At 36.2% G+C, this 14,512-nt stretch overlaps 1 pseudogene; it reads left to right on the top strand.

Moving 5' to 3' along the window:
- The first annotated feature begins 761 nt into the window (after nucleotides 1-761).
- Nucleotides 762-12,111, top strand: LOC125157544 (golgin subfamily A member 7-like; annotated as a pseudogene).
- Nucleotides 12,112-14,512: the final 2,401 nt, after the last annotated feature.

Here is a 14,512-nt window from a genome sequence, read left to right on the forward strand (position 1 = left end):
GAAGAAAGGATCAAAGAAGGGCAACAATGTATTAGAGACTACAGCAAAATTTATGTGAGAAATGCTGAAATTAGCAGAAGACACAATGAGAAATACATAGAATTTAGAATCAACAATTGGTCACATGTGGGCCGTAACTGGATGTGGGATAAAGGAGATGCTGCTAATTTAGGGAGATAAGTGATAGTGGATGTATTAACAACTTAGTAAGTCTGCATGTAAACAGAAAAAGAAAGTAGAGAGAATTTCACTGAACCAAATCAATGAGGAAATGAGACAGAAGAGGGAGAGGACAGATGGGCAGGAAATAGGTCAAGCTACAAAGATCTTAGTAAGATCAGAAAAGAGATGTAGAAGAAGAATGAAAGGGCAGAATGGCTAGGAGGTTGTGATCTGGGATATTTTAATGTATGCATTCATAGGTAGAGTAGTTTCTGATGAATAATAAACCCAGGCAATGTCTGTGGGAGAGTGTGTCTAGTATGAGCTAGAGAAATCCACCAGAAATGAGAAGTCCAAATTGCTGGGTGGTCAGTGTGGATGTTGGAGTCATCTGGGAGATGATAGGATGGTGCAGAGAGGAAGATCATTAGCCAGACTCCCAATTCCTTGATAAGATAGAATAACTAGGAGGTCAATGGGTGGTAGCATGAATAAGCATAGATGATATAGCAAAATGGCATAAACCTCAAAAAGGCCGATATTATTTGGCCTAGAAGCAACATGGGAGTAAAGAAGACTCATCTTTCTTCCTGTCTTAAGGTACACGGTGTTTGAGGGGAAAAAAAGCCTCCACTGGAGAGGACTTCAAGGTAAGCTAAGACTTCAGAGTAAGCTGTATCTTCAGCAAATAACTGAGGCATAGTTAAGGCTTGAAGATGAAGAAATCATTCAGAGCAGATGTTGGAGTGAAGATGTCCTGGGTTCCTTATTCTTTTCCACTGATGTATTTATCTATCCTTCTGCTAGAACTTCAGTGTCTTAATTATTATAGCCTTATAATGATATTAGGCAGAGCAAATTCTCCTACCATCTTCTTTAGAAGTATCTTGAATATTCTTGTACCTTTGCTTTTCTATGCAAATTTTAAAGCTAGATTGATAAATTCCACAAAATAGAATGTATTGGAATTTTTTTACTGCAATTGCATTGAATTGTCAATAAATTAGGAGAATATTGACATATTTATAATATTGAATCTTTCAGTCTATGAGTATGGCATCTATTTCAGGCTTATTTCATGTATCTCGTTGTCCATCATTTTCTCTATGAAGGTCTTACACATTTTATGTTAGAGTTGTTCCTGAGTACTTCATATTTTTAATATCAAATTTTAGTTTTTAATTTAATTTTCTATTTTCTTTAGTCAACGTGCTGTCCTTTTTCTAACTTCTTGATAGAAATACTTAACTCATGAATTTTCAGACTTTCTTCTTTCACTTTATTACTACTTTAACTACATCCCCAAATTTTTGTTATTTGGTATTTTCATTGTTTTTCAGTTCAAATTATTTTAAATTCCTATTATGATTTCTTCTTTTATCTATAAGTTATTTTAAATTGACTATTTTCAAACATGTAGGGATTTTTCTAACTGGCATTTGTTATTGATGTCTAGCTTAATTCCACTGTGGTCAGAAAACACTCTGTATGGTTTCAGTTCTTTGAAATTTGTTTCTGATACTTGCTTTCTGAATATAATATAGTCAATTTTTGTAAATGTTATACATGCTGGGAAAAATTACACTTTCCATTTGGTTGGTAAATATAGGCATAGATATAGATGTAGATACAGGCATAGATATAGATGTAGGTATAAATATAGGTATAGGTGTGGAAATTGATATATGGTTATAGATACATATAGATATGTCTCCATTAGGTCGTTTATTATTTTTTTTTCAAATTGTCTTTATATTTACTGATTTTTGTTCTGCTTTTCTATCAATTATGGAGAGGTGTGTTAAAATATCCAACTATGATTGCTTATTTCTCCTAATAATTATGTCAATTTTTGCTCTTATATCTTCAGACTACAGACAGTCCTCCATTTACAATGTTTCAACTTATGACTTTTTGATAGTGTGAAGGCAATATGCATTCAGTAGAAACTGCACTTCAAATTTTGAATTTTGATCCTTTCCCAGGTTAGTGGTATGTGGTATGATACTTGTGATGCTGGGCAGCAGCAGTGAGTCAAAACTTCCCATCAACCATACAATCATGAGGGTAAACAACTGATACACTTAAAAACATTCTGTACCCACACAACCATTCTATTTTTCACTTTCAGTATAGTATTTAATAAATTATATTATTCAATAATTTATTATAAAAATAATAATGTTATTGTGTTAGATTATTTTTCTAACTATAAGCTAATGTAAGTGATCTGAGCATGTTTAAGGTAGACTAGGCTAAGATATAATGCTGAGTAGGTTATTTATGCATTTTCAACTTACAATATTTTCAACTTATGATGGGTATATCGGAATAAAACTTCATCATAATTTAAGGAAGATCTGTACATCACTTAGGTGTGCAACAAATTTTAAGACTGTGGGAGAAACACATACATTAACAACTATAGCTGAACATTTTAACCTAGGACTCTCAGAAACTGAAAGTTCAAACAAACAAAATAAGCAGCAATATCAAAGAAACAATAATAAATTTGAGCTAATAGATAATATAAAACTCTACATACATGCAACAAAAAGAGAATAGCAATTCTTTTCAGGCACATTATTCATTTATAAAAGTAGAATATGAATTAGGAAAAAGGAAACCTCAATAGACTCCAAAGGGTTAATGTCATAAAAACTATGTTCTTTGACCATAGTGCCTATGCAGAAGTTAGTAACACAGATGTCATTAAAAATCCACAATATTTGGAAACAAAATAGCATATTACCAAATAATCCTTAAATTGAAGGAAATTAATAAATATTTATAAATGAATAAAAAGCACTCTATTTTAGTATCCCATAAAATTTTAAATATGCTTACCCTGAGACATAGCAATATGACTATTAGACAAATTCCATTAGCCTAGAGAATCCCATGCATACATGACCTTGGAGACATCCCAGAAGGTCCAGAGTGGCAGTACTTGTAATAGTCCTAAACTGGACCCAATCCAAATACCAAAAGAAGTTGAGTGACTATACGAATTACAGAATATCTATAAATGCAATATCATTCAGCAAAGAGAATGAACAAACTATGCTATATACAGCAAATTGGATGAATCTTGTAAACAAAATATTGAGTCAAAGAAGCCAGACACACAATAATATATATTGTATGGGGTTATTTTTATAAACTTAAAGGTAAATGTGTAAATAGATTATAAAACTAATACACAATAACCAGGGAGCTAGTGTTGGAAAAGAGCATGAAGGGATTCTAGGGGACTGTTCATGTTTTCTTTGACTTAAGTAGTGCTTACATGAATCTCCACCTTATAATTATTCCTTATACCATGTAATTATATTTTATTCACTTTTCTGTAGATGTGTTATAGTTCACAAAATGGCTTAAATATTGTATATAGTACTTTAATACTCTCACAGCTGAATCCTTTTACTGGGCTGAAGTTGAGAACTAGCATGTTCTTGCATGCATTAGAGTAGGTTCTGGATGTGTATGTGTGTTTTGGTGGAGATGGAAATATTGGAGTGAGATATAGTATGTGACATAACATTTTTAAATTTGTCTGACAAGAAAATGGTCTAAGAGGAATCCCCTGGTTTGTGATTGACACTACCTTTTAAAAAAAACACCTTTTAGAGAACCCTCCTTCATGATGAAAGACCCATTCCAGAACTTTACACCTAACAAATTAGCTATGGTCAATATCAGTGGCATTCAAAACTTAGTGTATACACAAATTCTTTTATGGGAAGATTGTTAAACTGCAGAATCTTTGCAACCATTTTTAGTGGAAGATGGGGCAGATAGAAGAAATCTTCGTTTTGAACAAGCACACCTTGAGATTCTAATACAGATAATCCAGTGACATGGGAAATCTACACTGCAGAGCCTGATATTTCCTTCCATTCTGGCTGCATTAATAAAAATGTCTGATCAATTCAGTCCCAAATGAGATTTGTTCATATGAACAAAAGAACCAAGACAGTGGAATGTTGCATTATTAGAAGAACTCAGTCACAGCCAGTCAGTGACCACCGAAGTACTCTCCATGTGCAAACTCGGTCTGAAACCCTCTATCATGTCCAAGCCAGGATAGGATTAAAGGCTGGAGACTGATGTAAGCAGCTGGAAGTTTGGTGACAGCAAATTGAGGGAATTTCCATTTGAGTTTAGAGTTCTCTGTTTTCTCCATGAAAATGAATGGCAAGATTATCTTCTATGGGAGACAATGCTTAAAGGGCATGTATAAAGTAAGAAAATATAATGTAGAGAAAGGATGAAATGGGTAGCTAAAGAAACAGTAGGAATACTAAGCAATGTTGAGGATCCACATGAAACTGGTAATTGTGAACTTATAGTGATATAGTTAATGTGACAGTGGCTGGCAGCAATGAGCAAACAAGCTTTAGCCACCTGAGGCCCTGGACAGAGGTGAGAGACAGGCATTGACTGTGGCCCTGAATAGTTTAATTTATACCTGTTTTCTCAGTGGCCTAGCTGCTATTTAGGGGCTGGTGGATTGGGCATTTAACTCTTCCCTAGTTCCAAAGCATTTCAAGATCACCTATTCACTGACACCATGGTTTCTGATTCTCTGTTTTCCTGGCCTCTTCCCTCTCCAGAGCATCCACAATATCTGATTGACTAGGAGAGGTCAGTCCTCTCCTAGTCACTCCCCTGACTCCCACTGGAGAGTATCTTGCCTATTCTTTTTTCCGATAGAGTCTGTGGCTTTTCCCTTCTTAGTTCCATCCCAGAATGCCTAGTCCTAGACTGAATAAATGGCAGAGGCTTGCAAAGTGTTTTGTGGCTCTTTAAAATGACATGAACCCCAACACCCTGTTTTATTACTCCTCAGATGACAAAAAAAAGACCAACTACATGCTTTTATAGAAGAAAATCCCAAATGAGTTGCAGAGCAGGTCACGAACAAGCCTTTCTAATTGGATATCAATGATGTAATGATACTCATTACAGACACAGGTCTGGTAGTTCTTCACATTGCTTGCATATATAATTTCTTTTTCACAATTGCAAAAATATTCTTCAGAAATCACCACCTTTCTCAGGTGATTTGAGTTTTCAGTCTTTGGTGTTTTGCCTTCTAACACTCCTTAAACATCACAGCAGTGCTCAGAAATGGCCAGTGTCTTTTATTTATTTTTCCTCCTCCTGAATTCCTAGTGATTCTCTCAATGTGTGTGGGTCACTGCTTTCCATCAGATTCAATAAAAAAGTCAGACAGGGTCCCTACCCTCATGTAACTTATATTCCAACGAAGAGAGAGAGAGATGATGCACACACACAAAAGAAATGTGGAAAATGACCTCAGTGGGTGATGCATGTTCTGAAAAATATCAAGAGAGCAATGTCATAGAGAGTAAAGTTGGACTAACCTTAGATTACAAGGAGATGATTGGCATGAAGTAAAAAGTTTACCCATGCACCTATCTGGAAGAGGAGTAGTCCAGAGAATGCTCCAGAGAGAACAGCAAATGCCAAGCCCAGGAGTGTGTTTGGCGAGTTTGAGGAATAGCAAGAAAGCAACTAAAACTTCAGTGAAAGGAGCCAGGGGAGAGCAGGAGGAAGTTAGGAGTTTGAATTTTGTTGCAAGTAGCACTGGAAACCATTGGAGGGTTTTGAGCAAGGTAGTTATTGGAGTTGGTTTCCATTTTATAAACATTTCCTTTAGCTTCCCTGTAGAAAGTAGGTTGTAGAGTTACATTACAGATAACAGAACCATTTTAACCCATTTAAATAGAAAGGATTTTGAATTAGATGCTTATAGAGGTGCTGAAAGAATCAGAATAACATATTCTAGGTGGAATTTCAGGACCATTTCCCAAAATAACATCAAATAATTGGCACCATCAGGAACCTGGATATTCAAGAAGCCACTGCCCCACAGCTGCCTCCAGGGCCACATCTTCTCTGCTGAGATAATGCAAATATTGGCTCCAAGACCACAATGCCTCATTCTGTATCTAAATAAACGAAGTGGATACCCAGTGACCTACTTTTTCATGCCCACAAAACCAGGAACTACACCTTGGGAAGTCTGTTACTGCCCGTGCAGAAAAAGTAAAAACTCTAACACCATGCTTACTAGCAAAAACCAGAAATCACAGAAGCAAAATCACGAACTCTTCTCCACTCACTTTTTCAAATTACATTCAGATCCGTCTCTTGGCAGAGGCTAGGTTACCTGTGGAATCCAAGCCAAGAGAAACTTCTGGATATATAGTCTTTAGCTTTCCAACCTCTTTCATTTGGTAAGGTATGCTAGGATTGGGGTTGGAATGAGTTCAGGTGAGCTAATATATGATATTTGTCACAGGAGAAAATATCAGAAGTGGGGAAGCTGGTTAGAAGCTAGTATAGTACTCCACCTGAAATTTTGGACCATCGTGTTTTCATTTTCATTTTTCTTTATGTATTTTTTAATTTCCTCTTTGATTTATTCCTTGACCCCTGTATTTTTATTAGCATGTTGTTTAGCCTCCATGTGTTTGTGCATTTTCCAGTTTTTCTTGCCGTTGATTTCTAGCTTTGTACCACTGTAGTTGGAAAAGATGCTTGATATGATTTCAATCTTCTTAAATTCATTGAGACTTGTTTGTGACCTAATGTGTGATCTATCCTGAAAAATGTTCCATGTGCACTTGAAAAGAATGTGTAATATGCTGGTTTTGGATAGAATGTTTTGTATATTTATTTGTTAGGTCCATCTAGTCTAATGTATTATTCAAAGCCACCATTTCATTATTGATTTTCTGTCTGTATGATCTATCCATCAAATTTAGTGGGATTGTAAAAGTCCCCTATTATTATTATATTACTGTCAATTTCTCCCTTTTTTTCTGGTAACATTTGTTTTATGTATTTAGGTGCTCCAATTTTGGGTGCATAGATATTTACAATTGATATATCCTCTTGTTGGGTTGACTTCTTTATCATTATGTAATGCCCTTCTTTGTTTCTTGATACAGTCTTTGTTTTAAAGTCAATTTTGTCTGATACTAGTATTGCTAACCAAGCTATTTTTTTCACTTCCATTTGCATGGTATACGTTTTTCCATTCCTTTACTTTTCAGTCTTTAGTTCTGAAGTGAGTCTCTTGTAAGCAGCATATTGATGGGTCCTGGATTTTTATCCATTCAATTACCCTATCTATTTTAATTGGAACATTTTTCCTATTTACATGTAAAGTAATTATTGATAGGTATATATTTCCATTTTGTTAATTGTTTTCTTGATATTTCTCTGTTCCTTTCTCTTTTTGTTGCTCTCTTCCTTTGTGATTTGATTGTTTTCTTTAGTATTATGCGTGAGTTCCTCCCTCCTTATGTTTTGTGTATCTATTATAGGTTTCTGATTTTTGGTTAACCTTGGATTCATATATAACACCTTATTTGTATAGTAGTCTATATTTGTATAGTAGTCTATATTAAGTTGATGGTCACTTAAGTTTGAACACATTCTAAAAGCACTACATTTTTATTACCCCCACCACACTTCATGTATATGATGTCATATTTTATATCCTCTTATTTTATTTATCCTTTGACTAATTTTTGTAGATATAACTGATTTGTGGATAAATCACAAACTACATTTGTGATTTAACATTAATACTGTCTTTATAAGTAATTAATCTACTACCTTTACTATGTGTTTGCTTTTACTTGTGAATTTTTTTCCTTTAATACTTTTCTTACTTCTAATTATGGTCTCTTCTTTCCACTTAAATAATTCCCTTTCACATTTTGTTAGGGTGGTTTAGTGGTGATGAACTCCTTTAACTTTTGTTTATCTGAGAAACTCTTTATCTTTCCTTCTATTCTGAATAATAAACTTCCTGGGTAGAATATTCTTGGTTGTAGGATTTTTCCTTTCAACACTTTGAATACATCATGCCACTCCCTTCTGGCCATCAGGGTTTCTGCTGAAAAAGCAGCTGATGATTTTATAAAGTCTCCCTTTTAAAATTCTATTTTTATTATTACTTTTTGACATTTTAATTATGTTTCTTGGTGTCGACCCCCCTTGGGTTAATCTTGTTAGGGGCTCTCTGTGCTCCTTATATGTGGATGTCTGTTTCCTTCCCCAGATTAAGAAAGTTTTCAGCTATTATTTCTTCAAATAAGTTTTTTGCCCCCTTTTTTCTTCTCCTACTGTGATTTCCATAATGCAAATGTTATTACACTTGATGTTGTCACACTTGATGATGACTTTCAATCTATTTTCACTTTGTATTATTCTTTTCTTTCTGCTGTTCAGCTTGGTTGTTTTCCATTATCCTCTCTTCCAGATTGTTGATCTGTTTTTCTGCATCTTCTAATCTGCTGTTGATTTCCTCTAGTGTATTTTTCATTTAATTTACTGAATTCTTCAGTTCTGACTGGTTCTTTTTTTTTGGTATTTTCTACCTTTTTGTTGAAAAATGTCATTGAGTTCATTCACTCTTTTCTCAAGTCCAGTGGGTACCTTTATGACTATTACTTTGAATTCTTCATCAGGCATATTGCTTATCTCTGTCTCATTTATTTAGCTCCTTTACTGTGATTTTTGTCATGTTCTTTCATTTGGGACATATTCCTCTGTCTCCTCATTTTGTCCAACTCTCTGTATTTGTTCATATGTATTAAGTAGGTCAGCTACATCTTCTGTTCTTGAAAGTAGTGGCCTTGTAGACAAGAGGTGCTTAGTGCCCTATAGTGCAATCCCCCTTGATCACCAGACCCAAGACCTCAAGGGGTACTTCCTATGTGGGTTGCATGTGCTCTCTCCTATTGTGACATAGTCATCATTGCCTTCATCTCAGCCAACTATAAGGACCTACTTTGCCTGCTTTGGGCACACTCTGCAGGATGTGCTCCCCACACTGTTGAGAGGCCTGGCTGTGGCTGATGCAGACTCATTGGTGGTCTGTTAGTCAGCCTAGCAGTCTGCAACTAACCTCTCTGCCACAGTTGCACAGTTGCACAGTGCATGCTGAAGGGCAGCACTTGTTTCCTGTGCAGCCAGCAAAGAGGCCACCTGAAAAGATGATGATAACTTGGACCAAAGATGAAAAGGGTAAACGTTTTGAAAAATGGTTGGATTCAATATTTTACTTTGAAGATGGGACTTGTTTATAGGTTGAGGCAGGGTTGACAAAAAGATAAAAGAGTAAACATTAAAACTTCCAACCACTCCTGTCCCAGCCACCCTTTAAGATTTTTCCTGAACCATTAAGCCTGGTTTAGGAGACCCTTTTATGCATTTCAAAGCATTACACTGTGATGGAATCTCTTATTTTATCGTCTATATTTATAGCAAATTTTCACTTCTCTAGGAGCAGAACATGTGTCTGTACATGGCACAATTCCTGGCACATGGTATAATCTCAATCAACATTGTTCTAAGAATGGATGAAGAGATGAGTAAACTAATTCCTAGAAACACACAAACTACCAAATATGACTCAATAAATATAAAATCTAAACAGACAGGTAATAATAAGTAAAGAGATTGAATCAGTAACCAAAAACCTTCCAACAAAGAAAAGCCCAGGACGAACTGGCTGGCTTGACTAGGGAATTTTACCAAATTACCTAAAGAATTAACACCAATCATTCTCAAACTATTCCAGAAAATAGAAAAGTAGAGAGCACTTTCTAACTCATTCTATTAGTTCAGCATTACCCTGATACCAATGCTAAACAAGAAAAGAAAACCACAGGCCACTATCTTTTATGAACATGAATGCAAAATTCTTCAGCAAAATACTAGCAAACTGAATCCAGCAGCACATTTAAAAAAGTATATTTCATAACCAAGTGGAATTCATCCTAGAAATTCAAGGGTGGTGATTGTTTAATAAGTGTAGATTTACCATATGACTTAGCACTTCCACTTCTCAATATATACCAAAAAGAATTGAAAACAGTGTTTTCACAAGGTGTGTACAAGGTGAAGACTTATACATGAATGTGTAAAACCACTTTTCACATTAACCAAATTGTGCATACCATTCAAATGTCCATTGACTGATGAATGAATGAATAGACTATATCTATACAATGGAATATTATGCAGCCTTGAAAAGGAATGAAATACTGTTCTATGCTACAACATGAAAAAATCTTGAAAGCATTATATTAAGCAAAGGAAGCTAGTCATGAAAGGTCGCATATTGTATGAGTCTGTTTAGAGGAAATGTCCAAAATAGACAAATCCATAGACTGAGAAAGCAGTTTAGTGATTGACAGAGCTGGGAGGGAAGAAGGGATAATGGGAAATGACTATTAATGGGTATATGGTCTTCTTCATGAGTGATGAAAATGTTTTGTAACTAGGTAGATGGATGATTGCAAAACACTGTGAATATACTAAAATCCATTGAATTGTACACTTTAAGACTTGTGCAGTGTGTCAGTTGTATCTTAATAAAGATGCTATTAAAAAAGAAAGAAAAGGTGCACCTGGGTTGCTCAGTCGGTTAAGCTTGGACTTTGGCTCAGGTCATGATCTCACAGTTCGTGAGTTAGAGCCCTGCATTGGGCTCTGTGCTGACAGCTCAGAACCTGGAGCCTGTTCGGATTCTGTGTATCCCTCTCTCTTTCTGCATCTCCTCTTCTCTCTCTCTCTCTCTCTCTCTCTCTCTCAAAAATAAATAAACATTAATGTAAAAAAAAAGAAAGAAAAGAATGAGTGAAGGAATACCATATCACCTTGATTCTATCCATTCAGTGGCCTGGTGAATATTTCTCTACCAAGGGGACATTATGACTTCTAGTTCATTGCTGGTATTGCTGGATGGGGATGTCTCTTTCAGCATGCATTGTAAAATCCTTTAGGTAGGCATAAACTGGAATTCAACTCCAAGTAACAAACATGGGATCAAGCTTACTCAAGCCAAAACCACTATGGTGGGCTGAATTTCCCCTTTTCTCTCCAGGGGCATGTTTGGTCTCTTTAAATGCACTATACCTCGGTAGGCGGAAGGCAGAGGAGGCGGCATGCCCATCCTGTTCTCACCATAAGGCCGCAGCAGGTGTCAGTGTCCAGGAAGGTATTCATTCAGCAAGACTACAGCAGTGGCACACGCTGCCAGTTCCAGACCAAGTTCCCTGCGGAGCTGGAGAACCTGATTGATAGGCAGCAGTTTGAAGAAACAGTTGGAACTCTAAATAACCTTTATGCAGAAGCAGAGAATTTGGGAGTCAATCATATCTTGAAGGCTGCTTGGCTTGCTTAACAGCCTACACCATCTTCTTATGCATGGAAACTCATTATGAGAGGGTTGTGAAGAAAGTGTCCAAATACATTCAAGAGCAGAATGAGAAGATATATACTCCCCAAGGCCTCCTCCTGATAGATCACATTGAGAGAGGACTTCAAGTTATTGAAATCACCATTTATGAAGACAGAGGCATGAGCAGTGGGAGATAAACCATTGAATTAAAGATCTCTCCTCCAGCTGGGACCCTCACCTATCCACTGGCCGATCGCAGAGTGTCCCCTACCTCCTCCCCAGAGCATCATTCCTTTGTATCTGCTGCCAGAGCCACGGTGCCATTTACTCCAAGGACTAACTTTCTAAAATTCCACACCTGGAGTGACCTTTGGTCACTCAGCATCCACTTTGTGTCTCCAAATTGTGTAGGACTCTGTAATCTCTTGATTAGTTTCTGAGAAAACACAATGAAGCATTTCACTTTTTTTATTCAAAGCCGTTAATAAAATAAGCCATTAGCCCAAAACAAAATTCATTTCTTACCTGCCACCAGGACAGTGGTTCTCTCATTCCTGCGGCCAGCTTCCCAGGTGGCTTGAGACTTCAGTGAGTCCCATCTTAGCCAGTGTTCAGTGTTATTTCCCCCAAATTCAGAAAATGCTTTTCTCCGGGATTTTGGTGAAAGGTAGGCCATGTCTGTGGTTTTGCTAACACATCTCCCAGATCTACCAGTTTTTCCATGGCCAAAATCTTAAAGATTTATTTCTGCTGTTCAGTTTCTCCAACTGAAGCTCATTGGAAAAATAATGTATAATGTTACTTGTTTTATTATAACAGTTATTCCTAATTCAAACAGTATTTAATGCAATTTCAAGTTATTATTCTTTGGAGAATTTTTTTATTGCATTACCTTGAATGTTGGGAAGATGTAGTATGTGTTGTGTGTTCCTTACAAAAATAAGTAAGCACAATAAAGTGGATGCTAAACCATCAAACACATAAATGTCCCTGCTGTGTCCCTGAATGTGTAATAAGCAAGTATAATAAATATTTTAATTATAGTTTTGTTATAAATATAACTTATGAGAAAAAATTTGATAGGAATAATACTGTATATTGCTAATTTTTAACTGTCCCTACTGGCAAACCTTATGATTCATAGACTTTCCTCGTATACAGTATTCAGTGCACAGAAATCTTAGGATTGGTTCAAATACAGTAAGTTCAGTGATTTCCAACTAAAACTCTCAAGTCAGAGTCTGTGTTTATAGTTCTTCTGGCTGTATGTTCTTAGTGTCAGGGTTTCTTACACCCTTCATTCATATTTGGGGTTTTGAGAGCACTGTATTTGCAAGGAAGTTAAGAAATACATTAGGAAAGAATGAAACAGTTAAAAGTTCTACTTTCAGAGATACTTTAGGTGCTAATACTGGATTTAAACTTTCAGATTTAGTTTCTTTTATGGATCTGTTAGTTATTAAGTAAATCCCATCAGCCTGTGTAATATTTTAATTTTATAAAATTCCTTTGTTACTTTATAGCTTGTAACAGTGTATCTGTCTTTTAAACCTGTTGCAATAACTTTGCTGAAATAATAATACATTAGTAAAACTTTTCTTAACCAAAAAAAATGCACTATATCTCATTATAACAACCCGAGAACACAAACAAATTCTGTATTTTATCCCTTTGCATCATTGTGAAACAGAACCATGTCCACATTGATATCTGAGATGAAGCTGCTGACAGCAATATACAAATGCCAAAGCTGCTGCTGAAAGTGCTTCTAGAAAGTAAAGGGGAGGCATCAATTAGTCCAACACGAACTGAGAGCTTTGAACAAAATTATATTTGAAACATCTAAACTGTACAATGACAATAAAACACCAAGTGAAATCATTAGAAATTCCAGTGTAAGATGATTCTCATGTGACTCGGGTTTTTGACAACCCTACTGGATACGTGAGCAACCATGTTCCAGGTCTCCAAAAGAAAGCCTATCATGAGTGGTCAGTTGCTTCATAAATTGCAACATCTAAATTAAGAAGGTAAATTAGTAGTTTAAAAATGAAGTGTGATACCTTAAGCTTAGCAGTTTATTACTTGAGGTTCTAAATTCTTCCTGGAGTCTGGTCTATGTAAGAAAATGCCTTTTATTATCTCCCAAACTCCAAGAGCTTCAAGCTGGGACAGACACATTTGGGACACATCACAGGAGTTGGCTTCTCCTAACCCACATTCTGCAACCCTTCTATACATCTGCTTCTGGCCCTTATCAAAGTCACATAGATCATCTCAAGAACTATGGATAAAATCAGCTTGCTCCCAAAGTCCTACATTTTTTCCTTCCTTTCATCACACTTGTTCTACTGTTTGGCCAGCAAACAGCTGGCTAACTCCAGATCTTACATTGCTTGTGAATTGAACATGTGCTCAGCAATTGTTTTAGATATTCTCCACCTATTAATTCATTTTACCCTATGAAGAAGTTCTATTATCACACTTTAGAGATGAGGAAACTGAGGCACAGAGAAGTTAAAGAACTTGATTAAGGTCACAGAGCTAGGGAATGTCAGAGCTAGGATTTAAACCCAGGCAGTCTGGCTTCAGAGCCCAAGGTCTGACCTCCATCATATCCTTTCCACTCCTGGCTGAAAAACAGTATCTGGCTTTCAGGGCTGTTGTGAGGACTAAATTATTATCATTAGTCCTCTGGAGTAGGGTGGCCATTTTCTGTCAAGTGGGCTGGGATTGGGAGTACATTTAGCAAATTAAGTTCCAGACATAGTTTAGAACAAGCATTTCCATTTATTTTAATAAACCTAAGTGAACATAAAGTGAAGTTCCGCATAAACATAGCTCCATAATAATGCATTTCATTGGAAAGAAGCTCTCTTAACGTACTTACATTTAATGGAACACAAGAAGGGTCACTCTGACTTCATTTCCAAAGCTGACTCCTAAGTAGCATCTACAAATTCACAGAAAAGCTTTCACAGACCTAATAACTTGTGGAATAGGGTTATGCACTTGAATATGTGCACACCCTGTTCTGAAAGCCTTTTGTCCCACTCTAGTAGTGTTGATTTTAGCAAGCATATCCTTGGTGGCTGTTCATCCACTAAGGCATGTTGG

Source organism: Prionailurus viverrinus, chromosome X (genome assembly GCF_022837055.1).
Source record: "Prionailurus viverrinus isolate Anna chromosome X, UM_Priviv_1.0, whole genome shotgun sequence".
NCBI classification, from domain to species: domain Eukaryota; kingdom Metazoa; phylum Chordata; class Mammalia; order Carnivora; family Felidae; genus Prionailurus; species Prionailurus viverrinus.